The sequence below is a fragment of the Rhyacophila brunnea genome, unplaced genomic scaffold (genome assembly GCF_057557595.1).
Source record: "Rhyacophila brunnea isolate RB1 unplaced genomic scaffold, BYU_Rbru_1.0 scaffold_3, whole genome shotgun sequence".
NCBI lineage: Eukaryota > Metazoa > Arthropoda > Insecta > Trichoptera > Rhyacophilidae > Rhyacophila > Rhyacophila brunnea.
The window spans coordinates 34,794,213-34,807,395 of record NW_028232965.1 but is presented as its reverse complement, the minus strand read 5'-3'; the positions used below and the strand labels follow the sequence as shown (position 1 = coordinate 34,807,395).

General features: G+C 33.7%; 1 protein-coding gene across 1 annotated transcript in view; it reads left to right on the top strand.

The window, feature by feature from the left end:
• The first annotated feature begins 9,950 nt into the window (after nt 1-9,950).
• LOC147068258 (uncharacterized) overlaps nt 9,951-13,183 on the top strand; it is a 43,161-nt gene continuing 39,928 nt past the window's right edge. Inside the window, exon 1 of the mRNA XM_085952678.1 lies at nt 9,951-10,265. The gene's annotated coding sequence lies outside the window, so the exon portion shown is untranslated. The remainder of the gene's footprint in view (nt 10,266-13,183) is intronic.

Sequence of the window (13,183 nt, the reverse complement as noted above, 5' to 3'; positions counted from 1 at the left end):
CATACATATAAAAAGAAAAATTATTGGTACTGTTCGGTTAAAGCGGATACAGCGGAAAACGCATTTTGAAAATAGCCGATAAACTGGATTATTTGTTAGTTTAGGTTAGGTTTGGTTAGGTTAACCTAACAAATAATCCAGTTTATCGGCTATTTTCAAAATGCGTTTTCCGCTGTATCCGCTTTAACCGAACAGTACCAAATTATTTATTTAGTAAAGTTGATAAAATAATTAAATGAAGATAACAATACATACATATTACTTTTTTTGCCAAAAAGTATACAGTAACATATAGGAGGTATTTATTCCATAGTTGTTTTGATGGTTAAACAATTACACTAAGAATCATTTTATCTGTGGTAGCTGCTGATTAGATTTCCTACCCAACTTTAAGTTTACTTAATATTCGATAAAATTTATCACCAAAGCGTTTAGCAGTATTATTCTGTGGTGTCTCAGTCGGAAATTGTTTATATATAAGTAGGTCTACTTATCAACAATTTATTAAGATACCTACCTACTTTTTAATTATACTTACTGAATAAGATGAATTATGTTTTCAATAATTTACAATATCACAAATATAATTTTTTTACCTCATAAGTACATAATACAGTCGAACTGAGAAGATGGGACCGACTGAATTTGCTCGTTATATCAGAATAGGTATTTTTAAATGAGCGGTCACATAACACAAAAATACACAATTAGAAATTTTCCCTGAAACAAGCATGGCATTCATAAACCACAAAAGAAGTTGTTTATTGTAATGAACGCTGGTAGATACCTACTGACTTCTCAAACCTTGGATTTTTTACATGCAATTGCAACCATATGTGTGTATACTTTTTCAATATTCTCGGCGAAAACACCAATTAGGTAGGTACTTGGACACTAAACTAGTGTCATAAATGCAATCTGATTCTGTCCGGTTTGATTTTTTTGCTTAGGGTCAAAATGTCTTTAAACGATCAACACATTAACAGTTTTAAGAAAAATTTTGACAATATTTTAGCTCGTTATAAAAGTGAATAAATGTATGGAGAAAATCATAAACTAAAATGTCAACGAATGTTTCCTAGTTACATCCGAGATCTCGCTATATCCGTGATCGTAATAACCGAGTTCGCTGTAATAAACTTTCGGTACATAGTGGTATTTTATAGAATTTCACTACAAAGTGGTCTATGTGCCGTATAAAGGATAAAAATTAAGAATTTTGGGAACCAAACTATAGTAAGTCATTGAAGAATTGAGAATACAGTTGTTTCACTCCATAAGATAAAACTTGTATGTTTGGTTTTATAACATTTTTCAAATCATTCTCTTGTCAATGATTAGTCAAAGTCCATTGGAGTTACAACATTATGTAGTATTTGCCGTGATATTTTATGATAGTTTCCTTTAATGTATCATCACAAGATTCATTCAATAAAATATGACCCTTACGCCTTCTATATTATGATTCATACATTCGCTGAGAAGACAATGGTGGAGATAGATATTATATTAAATTATTTTTAAAGTATTGCTTCACTCCTTATACCTTGGGGGGCCTTGGCCTTTCTCATGAGTGCATAATAGGTACAAGTACTTTAATTTGATGGTAAAACCCAACTACAGCTTTACCTGTAATCCAGCGCTCGAAATGGAAAAGTTAACGAACCGGAGCGCTCGACAATTTTCTGAAGATATTAACATGCTCGTAGTTATCAAATTATATTTAAATTAATTAGAGTATTATATAAAAAAATTGGTGTTAGATTTTTTGGTATATTATGACCTATCTAGCTCAGACGGTCAAATTATTTTTCCACGAGACGGAGCGATAATTTTACCGATTTCACGAACCGGAACGGCGCTCCGGTCCATTTCTAGCCCTGCTGTAATCTGAGTGCCCCACCCTGCCAAAGGGTCCCCAAATTAAAAAAAAAGGACAATTATTCCACAATGCATAATCATAAAACGATTCACCAATCTTTTACAGTATTTTAAATTATTAGATTTCAAACTCTGTTTCTATACAGAGATATCTATTACTAAATAAAGAATAGACAACCGTCAACATAATACTCCCATTTTATTTTTTATCCCGTGACTGCACTGCACCAATTGATAATAAATGTTACTGCATTATCAATCGATCAATGCTCCGGACTCGACGTTGAAAGAATACAAAATTATTATGTAAGTAGGTACTGTTTTAAGAAAGTTTTAAGTCCCTATATTATAATGTAATTTTTATTACCTACCATTTTTAGGTAAGTAACTGATTTTTTTTAAATAATCAATGTTGCTGTGATTAGATTAAATCCGTCCCTAGGTAAAACATTAAGTATCTGTGAACTGCCTCACACATCTATCTATTATAGCCACAAGTCTGCAACTACCTAAACATTCACAAGGGATTGTCTTTAATTAGGGTAACACGAATAAAAATATGTACTTAAGTAGATACAGATACCTATGAATATTATAAGATGTTATGTGAAATAACGTTGACACATTCAATTTAAATGTGGTTGATGAGGATCGCTTTTCGGTCAGCAAAGTAGTTAGTCTTTTTGTATAATTTCACCGAGGTTTTGACTCCAACTCTCTGTCATATCTCATCTTCTCCTCTGAGTGAGGATCTGTTAATCAGGCCCTCCAATTCTGTTGTAAAAATTTATTATCTTACCAAAATCTTCTGTTTTTGACGATGGTTACTTCGACCCTGACGGCTAAAATTATTAAACATGGATACATGCTTTGCCTACTGATTCTCTGAATGCTGGTTGTCCAAATTCGAAAGAAAATTTATTTGTCAAAGTAACCGAATTCAAAGGATTCAAACAATTGCACTTTTCTGAAAATAAAAATTTATGAATTCATATATGTTGGTGCGTAAGTATTTGCTACATTATTTATGATAGCTGAATTAAGTTATGTAATTTTTAGAATGAATTTTGTTGATGTGGCGAGCGAAGATAAAATCGATGCACGACCCACCACGAGTAGTTGAGATAGCTGGATTCGTTATCAGGAGAAGTCCGAACGTTTCCTCCATGAAAGTGATGAAATGTTGGTTTTCTTTTTTCATTTTTTTACTGCACTGATACGCCTCTTCGACTGATTACCTCGCATTAAATTAGATCAAACGATATTCACTTGTATTAATATATGTAGTAATAAATAAATATAACGTATATTTAATAAAATATATTACGGAGTGCAAAGTTGTGAAGTGATACTCTACATTTATTATGAAAAATGTTCTAAAACGGTGTTGAAGGTGGAAATATATTTTTAATTTATTAATTATTGTAAGAGTACATTAATCTCAGAAGGAATATCGGAAAACTATCTTGATGAAGAGAACTTACCTTACATACCTAATAAAAACTGCTTATGCGCATTATCAAGGCTACAAAAATAAACGACTTGTCTCTGCAAGGGCGGACGTGCTCAGCGTGGGTCAAAATGGAGCTTTTTTTCTATTTTCAAAGCATGATCCTGGACATACCTTAAACGTTGTAGATAATCTATTTATATAATTTTGAAGCCTTATTATCCGATATATTTATTTTAAACATTTTATGACTGCATAAAGTATTTTTATTACATAAAATAGTATTCTTTTAAACCTCTCGCTCTAATGTTTTAGAATATAGTCATATTTCAGTACATAAATGTGCAGTGGTGTTTAGATTTTTTACATTTATTAATTTTTAAACGCATTTATAAAACCATCAGTATACTTTATATCGACATTATTATAGTGAAATATTTACGATAAAAAATTATATTGATAATCTCTGTGATCCCAAATTTGACAAGAATTAGGCATTTTATTATTCAAAAAATGGGCAAGATTAACACATTTGAAGATAATTCTAAAGATACTCATTATAAGCTATGTCTTTGACCATTCAAGTGTGATCAACATCATACGAATAATGATTGCTTTATAATAATTATTGGCCTAAGAATAAGGTAGTGTTTTTTTTAAATACGCCATTTCTTTTGGCATTCCCCAGTGGTTAAGCTAAACATACGGCCGTAGCCATAAATTAATAAACTATAATTGAAGTAGGGAGTAAAATGATGTTAACGCGCGTGTTTGAATATGTACCTAACCGATTTACGGTAAAACGGTACACAGAAAAAACAAGATTATAAACAATTGAAATTGAAAGCAATTAACTATAGGTACCTTGGGCTTACACAAATAAAAACATGGCAAAAAAAATATTTGTAATTATCCAGCACCCTTTTAAGAAAAATTTCTCAGATTTTAATTTCTAACACAAATATTTCTAAACACTAATGTCAGGTTATTTTAGAAACCCAATCCCTAATGGAACTGTCAAAAAATTCTCGTTGTCCACCCGAATTCCGGAGTGGCGTAGTTCATGGCTGGGAAGGGCTGACAGAGCTCTAACCTGGAGGCCCGGCGTGTCGGGTTGACCAGATAAGTGAGATAAGCACACATCATAAATTAGCTTTAATAGTAAAAAAGTCACCTGCGGCGCTATTATACTTCATGACCACGATCATTTTAAATTATATAATTGTTCAATATATTTTCTGATTATTATGTGTCGATACTTGACAGCTCCATTATTAAAGTACTTAGATGTATTAAAAATCACCAATATTTATTATCACTGTATAAGTACTTACCCTTAATTTGAACTAAAACACAATTTGAAAAACGTTAATGTAGTGTTTCACACTGCCTTTAATCTTAGCGGTAGGTAGGAGGCCCGCCAAATATCCTAGCCTGAGGGCCCGTTTCAGGATGTGGGAGCCATGGTGTAGGTACACCGAGTGCAATAGACAAAAGACCGATAAACGAGAAATTAGGCTATGTTGTGTTGAGTAGGTTTGATTTTTTTGTATCCATTTTCAATTATATTTTGAAACCTCAATATTAAAAAAACCAAAATTCGACGATAAATATTCGGCGAAAAGGAACGACTACACCAATACAGTCGGTGGTGGTGTAAATCAACAGAACATTTTTTTCAGTGGAATTCGGCATAAATATTGTAGCTCTCTAGACCAAGCGGGAAGCACTGCCGATATTATTTGAGTAATGTTTTAGCATATCTATGTTTAGCATACTAGGCGCACATGTCCAGCACGGTCGCTGTTAGTCACTTCCAATCCGCCAGACGCTGATGACGCGCTCAACGGCTACCGCCACTATGCCTCCAATTTAATAAAAACTAGGAGAAACTGTACAAATATACTGCCGTGTATTGTGAAAATATGTAAAAATAATATATGAAGAAGAAAAAGAGCCTATGGGACTATCTTAAATTCTCGTCCTTGGGCTCCCCCCAATATTAAATCCTGAGTGCGCCACTGGTAGCCACTATGTGGCAGAATCACAGATTTTTTGGGTAAACCGAGAACTACGTGTCTCTAATAAAGATAATCTAGATTCTAGACCATGGTTTCCCAAACTATGGGTCGCGACCCACCAGTGGGTCGCGAGCGAATATTGAGTGGGCCCTCGCCACTGTATACATGATTTTTAAAAAATAGGAAGTGATAAATTTGATATTTCATTCAGCTATTTATAATTCCTAAAAATTGAAATAAACTGGCTAAAATAATTCTGGCTCTCAGTTGCTGATAATAAATTATCCTTGCCTGTTCGATGAAGCTATGAAAGTCCTCCTTCTCTTTACTACCTCATATCTATGTGAGGTCGGATTTTCGGCTATGGTTAACATTAAAACTAAATAAGTACCGAAATAAATTGGATATATCAAACTCACTGCGATTAAAAATAACTAAAGTTGAAGTTGATGCTAAAACTGTAATGAAGAAAAATAAGAAACATACAGAAATAACTTTGTAAAAAAACCTTGCAGGTGTAGGTATTTAAGTAATATTTTTTTTATTCAAGTTGTGTTTCTTATTTCAACAGTCTTTCATTCATATTGGTAACACTTATAAAAAAAAAATTTTTTATTTCAATTAGAACAAATAAGACAGCATTAAGTATTTCCACGACTCGCCACTAGGGAATCTGAGCATTACCAATATTTATGCCCTCTTTTCTCTAAGACAGCTAAGAGGTGGGTCCCAAGATTGGAAATTTTTGTTAGATGGGTCGGAGCCCAGTCAACTTTGGGAACCACTGTTCTAGACCACTATTTAAAGAAACAATCAAAATAAACTAATGATAAATAATGATAATGATGCAGTATAACCATTGAGTAGGTACAACACAATATTGTTAGACGAGTATAACAGGCAGTATTTATTATATATTAATTATTTATTATAGAAGATGCTAGTAGTGAGGTACATTTTTTTTTAAATAATTTTCCGATAAAGAAAGGCAGAAAAAAGATAATCTTGGTCAGCTAGTAAATTAATAGTTTTGTTATATTAACAAAATGTCCAGCAAATAGTTGTTACAGTATGTAGTTATTATCAATAATAAGCATTTTTTTAAAGTAAACTATACCCTCAGCCCCTCCCCCGCAACCGTTTTTTGGAAGGAAACTACGAGTTTGGACCCTCGCTCACATGATCAATCGGGCCTCGAGCTTGCTAGGACCGGCTATGCGCTTATCAAACGGGAAATAGGTAAGTACATATTATTTCAAAATCACAGACAACACTTAAAATTGTATTATTAGTAGGTACAAATATAGATAGTAGGTACATTACATATTACCATTCTTCATAAATACTTCATAAAATGTATAACTAGATTCAAGGATGTGTCCATTTTAAAACGTCCTGCAATGTATCTATAATATTATAATACGTATAATGCATTCAGATCAGTGTTGCCAACTTTTTCTATGCTGATTATAGTACAAAGGCGTAAAAATTATAGTATTTCCAAAAAATATATAGTACAGGAACATTTTTCGTCTTGAATCCTTTAAAATTATAGTATTTTGGTATATTTGGCGTAAAACTATAGTATTTTACATTTTTGGCAGAATTAAAATTATAGTATTGTACTATAATTATAGTACGGTTGGCATCACTGATTCAGATTCTTCAGTTGTGAATGTCATTCCTTTTGTTTGGCAGCAGTGCTGTACTCGGAAAACCCATTAAAAAGGATGCGGTGGAAAATTATTAGCCGTAAAAAATATTTTTACACTAATTAGTAAGTATCTAAGTTACTAAATCTTTTTTGTAAATGGTAAGTATCATTTTTTACAAAAGAAGGAGTACATACTTACCAAGACAATAGTAATAAATGTGGGTCTAAAATATTTTTCTACGTGCATTCCCCCGTACGGTGAAAGGACATATTATAATACAATAATGCTAAAAACACATGACCACACGTCACCAAAGCTCAGTGACGTCCCTAGGAAAAGTGCCACCCTTTAAGCAGACTTGCAGAATTCAGTCCCCTTTCATTGTCAATTTCAAATCATCTGCAAATTCGTTAGGTTAGGTCAGGTTTACATCGTTTTTATTTATTTTCGTCTACCTTAAACAGACGAATACACCAAAAACCTTTAAATTGACATTGGTACATACCATAGGTGTACTGCTAATTAAATCATTTCAATGAAACCTACTCTTAACAGTGGTGGTTTTAGGTACGTGGAGGTATGTGGCGCTGACAGGTTTGCAGGTAACTTTGTGAAAAAATTGTCTGAGCGACAAACCGCCATTACATTATATTCGGTGCAATGTATATGTTGACACGATTTAAAAAAAAAAACTAAGATGTCTATAAGTAGATACTTTATAATAAAGCGACAGCATCGTTTACCTCATGGAAAACCGCCAGTACTTTCAAAAGTTGTAATATTTTGTATTCATTCCTTCATTCACCGTCCTTTATAATGTGCCGCCCCTATGTAGCGCATAGCCTGTCTACCCCCACGGGACGTCACTGCGTCACTGTTACAAAAACATTATGTAAATTAGATACCTACCTGTCTTTTGTAGCTCCCTTCTAAGCCACTAGAATAAAAAATACGTGAGATCGTTGACCCAAAAATGTGTAAACATGCAGGGAAAAAATGTTTTATCAAGCGTGAGGTTGGTGGTGTGGCGTGATACACGTGAGGTAACCGTGAGGTGGTTCTGATACCTATATTTTGGCAGATTTTGCTAACTGACACTATTCCTTTTCGGCTGAAAATGTACGACGTGGTGGGAGCATTTGGCTAATAATGTTTTACATACCAAGTATTTTGCTCGTGTCGCGAGCTCACGTGTGCTGCTTCTATCATTTCACTTCTAGTATCTCTACTATCTGCTCTATATATCACTTAACATATCAAATAACTTAAAAATCAATAAAAAAAGTAATAAATATTATATGTCGTTTGTCTATGACAATGACAAATATACATCAATTGTAAAAAACTTGTAAAGGTAGGGTAGAGGTATAATTTATTATTATTCGTCTAAAACCTGAAGTGGATCTAGCAACTTGCTCAAACTATTAGAAACGTATCTACATTAGAAAATAAATCTACTAGACCCGATATACAATCTTGAGATCCACAACTTCATTAACGATCACTTTGGATGTCAGATAGGTGCTTAAATTAGTCTCACGAGTAAGAACTTGGTATCCTTCATGTTTACACCCATTGTTGACGTTTAGGAAGGGGGGGAGCCACCTGAAATTTATCCACATAACAAAATGTTTCCATGTTTCCCAAACTACCCCCGCTACAATTTTGCATTATTTTTATATTGAATATATTCAAGTTAGGGATCAAATTATATGTTTTTGTCGACGCTAAATTCTAAAAAAGGCATTAAAATGTTATACGTTCAATTTTCACATTTAATAACCCAAAAATGGCATCAAGCGTAAACCAAGCCCAGGATGCCTCATATCGAAGAAGGTTGTGAATTAGCAGAAAACATCATATAGGTACATCCAAATCGACCACAACAATACAATATAATATTGAGGTTTTTTTTTACACCAATGCACATTTTAAAATGAAGATTTTTTTACAGTTTACAGTTTAAAAACATGCATGCCAGTGCAGTGGTCGAAAATTTCATAAACCGGTACGTAGGTATACATATTCTAAAATTTGTTAAATGCAGATTCGCGTATCCACCGGTATTCATGGGAATTATTAAAATCAGTGACGTCCCGTGGGGGTAGGCAGATCATACTTTGCATAGGGGCGAAACATTATAATTGGCGGCGAATGTAGGAACAAATATAAATACACATTATAACTTTTGAGAGCAGTCGCGGTTTTCATGAAGAAGACGATGCGGATGGTCCATTCGACAATATGGACATCACTTTTTAAAACATTCGAACCATACAAATCCTGAAAACATAAATATTGCTGTATTGTACGTAATATAATATGTTATTGTAATGGCGGTTTATAAAAATACCACTGTTTAAAACTAGGTTTCGTGAAAATGCTCGAAGATTACAAACATCTAAACAACATTTTTTTAAATAATTTTTGATTTTTGGAAAGAATAAATAAATAATAAAATAATATTATGTAAGTAGGTGCTTAACAAATTTTCAGATAATTTCAAACTAAAAATGAACGGTGAGGACATTCTAAGGGGTGTTTACGGGCGCCACTTTGACTAGGGATGTCACTGGTAGAAATAATGTACCTAGTAACAAGTAATAGGTAAGTACCTTCAATTAACTACCTACAGTATTAACGTTGCATGAACATTTGTGTGCAGATGTGATAATGCCAAAATAATCATTCGATCAAGGTGGTGAAAATGCATATCTGCAATCGTGTGTGGTTGCGCCACTGTTGTGCATCAACCGGAATAGCGTCGGACGTCGGCGAAGCAGTTACCAACAACTTACTCCAACTAGCTCTTGTGTTACGATTCGAGAGACGCATTGGCGGAATGGCAGCCGCCGAGACGAGAGAAATAACAAAAAATAAATAAACTGCCTGGTGGGAGAACTGCTTTTGTGTTCAGCTACCAATAAACACCAACACTGAGTCACATTCAACTTGCGGATCTGTCGCTGCTGCGGTGGGCACGATTTTTTTCAATGACAGTCGTACGTTCTCCGCGACGATGCAGTGTTGTGCCCGACAAATTAAATATACAAATAGACAAAGAAAACTGCAGTGTATTTGAAAGTATTTCCTACACATGTAAAGTGCATCGGGAGTATTAATTATTTTCAATAAAAATAATTGAAAGTAATTTTATTTTAATGCTGGCTGAAACTCCTATGAAAATTGGATCTGGTGTTGTTGACTTACAGTTCTGTGATTAAATTAACATATTTTTTTAAACGGAAAAAGGAAGAGGTAAGGTCTTCATTTTGATTATTATTATTTAAGCGCATGTACATTTTAGTTTGTGTAAAAGGCCGAGCGTGCATGAAAAATTCTACTGGAAGGCAACGTGAATGTTTAGTTTTGGCCTTCAATCAATTCGTGAACCCTCCAAACACAGAAACAAAAAATACCACTCTAACACTAACAAAATATAAATAACAATATAATGAAACTATAATACATCTAACTTCCGTGGATTTTTAACACCTCACTAGAAAATATAACTACAAAAACATGCACATATTCTGCCGGTACCTACAAAAGCTCTAATGAAACATATTTTGTAACAATGCGGTATTTGCACATTTCCATATATTGCACAATTTCAGCAAACAAACCTGTATCAATCGCTGATTAAAACTGTGAACGGCCTGTTCTATTCTTTGATTTTCCATTAGTGTTTTTATGTTGAACTTTATAAACACTAACGACTAAGTCACTTTCAAATCAAAAGAAATACAAGGAAATGCTCAGTTTTCATCGAATAAACGAATCAGATTCTAATTGGACTCTACTTGGGTTTATTTTTGTTTTTCAATGCCATCGTGATATTTTAACGCTGGTCTATTATCATTAGTAACCTGTCACAAAAGAATCATAATGGGGATTTTTGATAATGCTGTTATAAAAAGTTTTCGTGCCATTATGTTTAATAAGCCATACTCTCAGACACTGTATCGTGGCATAGCGGCTATAAATTAAAATGCATGAATGTTCCCAAGTAAATCCCCTATAACGAAAATGTTACCGTTCGGACTAGGTATACCTATCTACATATTAATCCAATTTATGATGTATAATATTGTTAATAGTAGAGAATATATTATTATTACCCTATTGATTAACCATAATAAATACTATCTGTGTAGGATATTATAATATTATATTAAACAGTTATATTATATAGGGGGCGGTCTCATTGCCTGGAAAGTTTCTCAATAGAAAATATTTAAAAATAAATCGCGCACCAGCTAATATTCACTAAATAGTAAAGTTCACAATATTGTGACGAGAGGTGGCCCTTGTAGTCCAGTGGGTAAGACGCTGGCCTTTCATCCGGGGGCTCCGGCTTCGATTCCCGCACAATATGTATATTTATGTGATTTTCTCAAAGCCTGGTAGTTTGTGATTATTTCAATTATATTACTGATTACACTACTGTCATTGGGCCTCATGGTCTGATGTAGTATTAAACATAATATATACTTATATAGTATGTGTGTATATCATGGCCCCCACATCTTGAAGCGGGTCCTCGGGCTAGAAGCTTCGGCGGGCCCCAATTCCTATCGCTAAGGTTAAAGGCAGAGTGGCGATCTACAGTTGTGTATTGCAAATAATGTTCGAGGTAAAATTTAGGGTATTTTATAGCGATTTTTTTAATATACCCACTTGAATTATGGAGTTGTCGAATATCAACAAACAATAATCAAAAATTGCATCGCACAATCACATATTTTTAAATGTTAATATGCTTGATGTAAAATAGCGCCGCAGGCGACATTTTTATGCATCGATACAATTTTGTGTTGTGTGTTTATCTCACTTGGCTGGTCGATCCGCCACGTCGGGCCCCCAGACTAGAGCCCTGTCAGCCCTCCTCTTGTGGGGGCCATGGTGTATATATATATATATTTAAATAACTTAAATGACAATATAAGTAATGATTTTGCGAATAAATATACCTGCCTACATTTGGACCGCCCTCTAATATTATGTAACAGCACACACATGATGTACAGAATATAGAGGGAACACAACATCCATATAATTATTTCTAAGCTTTTCCGGGAAAGAGAGATATAAGGGAAATTCTGTAGCGATAAGAATAGAGAGTTTTCACGACCGCCCTGTTGCACTATGCACTATTCATGTTGTCTTTGTCAAAGCGTTTTAAACATGTACAGGTGTACACATAACAAGTACCCACATCATTGTTGTATTGCTATACTATTTATTATGACGTTTACTTTATTGGCATGTCGATTAGTTTTGGACAGTGTGGAAATGAGTGGAAATATGGTTAGATAACCCGTATATGAAATAAATATTCTTTTAACATATTTTTAGATTCCGTGGAGATCGCAAAATTTTCGCCTGCGACGCTAACAAACTATACCTATTAGCATTTTTAATTTAATGAATTTACATAAACTTTGATACTAAAAATAATAACCTACAATATTTTAAGTCTCCTTATGTGATTTACACGATTTTCTTTGTCGTTTAACTACATTGCACCTTAATACGTGTCAACTGATCTCCAAAATACCCAAAGATCCAAAAAAAGATTAGGAATCATTGGATTACATCCATAAATGGTAATATATAGGTATACGTTGTAATTAATATGGTTTTCTAGTAATTTTATCATCAAGTTACTGAATAGAGACGTACATAGGTACCTATTATTACTCACAGTTACTCGATCGGTGTTCGGTATATACCTACTTACCATCTTAATATATTAATAATACATACGTCGTGCAATCTCTCTTCTCTCTTCGGGCTATTATTTATTCACGACTTTGGTAGACAAGGTGCTTAGTGGGACCGCGATTTGACAGTCGTGACAACTTAGGGTTTTCACGGAAAACTATTTAAAATAATATTAGAGAGCACAACATAATATGATCACCACACCTGCACTAAGTACAATACAGTTTCGTCTACATCTACACCGGAAAATTGATGTCAATTCTTATTGAAAGCATAATATATTATTTAGTTATATGAAGGCAATGACATTATTAATGGACGACGCACTCAATACAGTAGCTAGCAAGTAAATTCGCGCATTCGCATATATAGGTAGACGTCACGCAATTTCCATTATGCGATATCACGCATCGGGAATTTATAGCAATATGACCTTTATTGTAATGGCG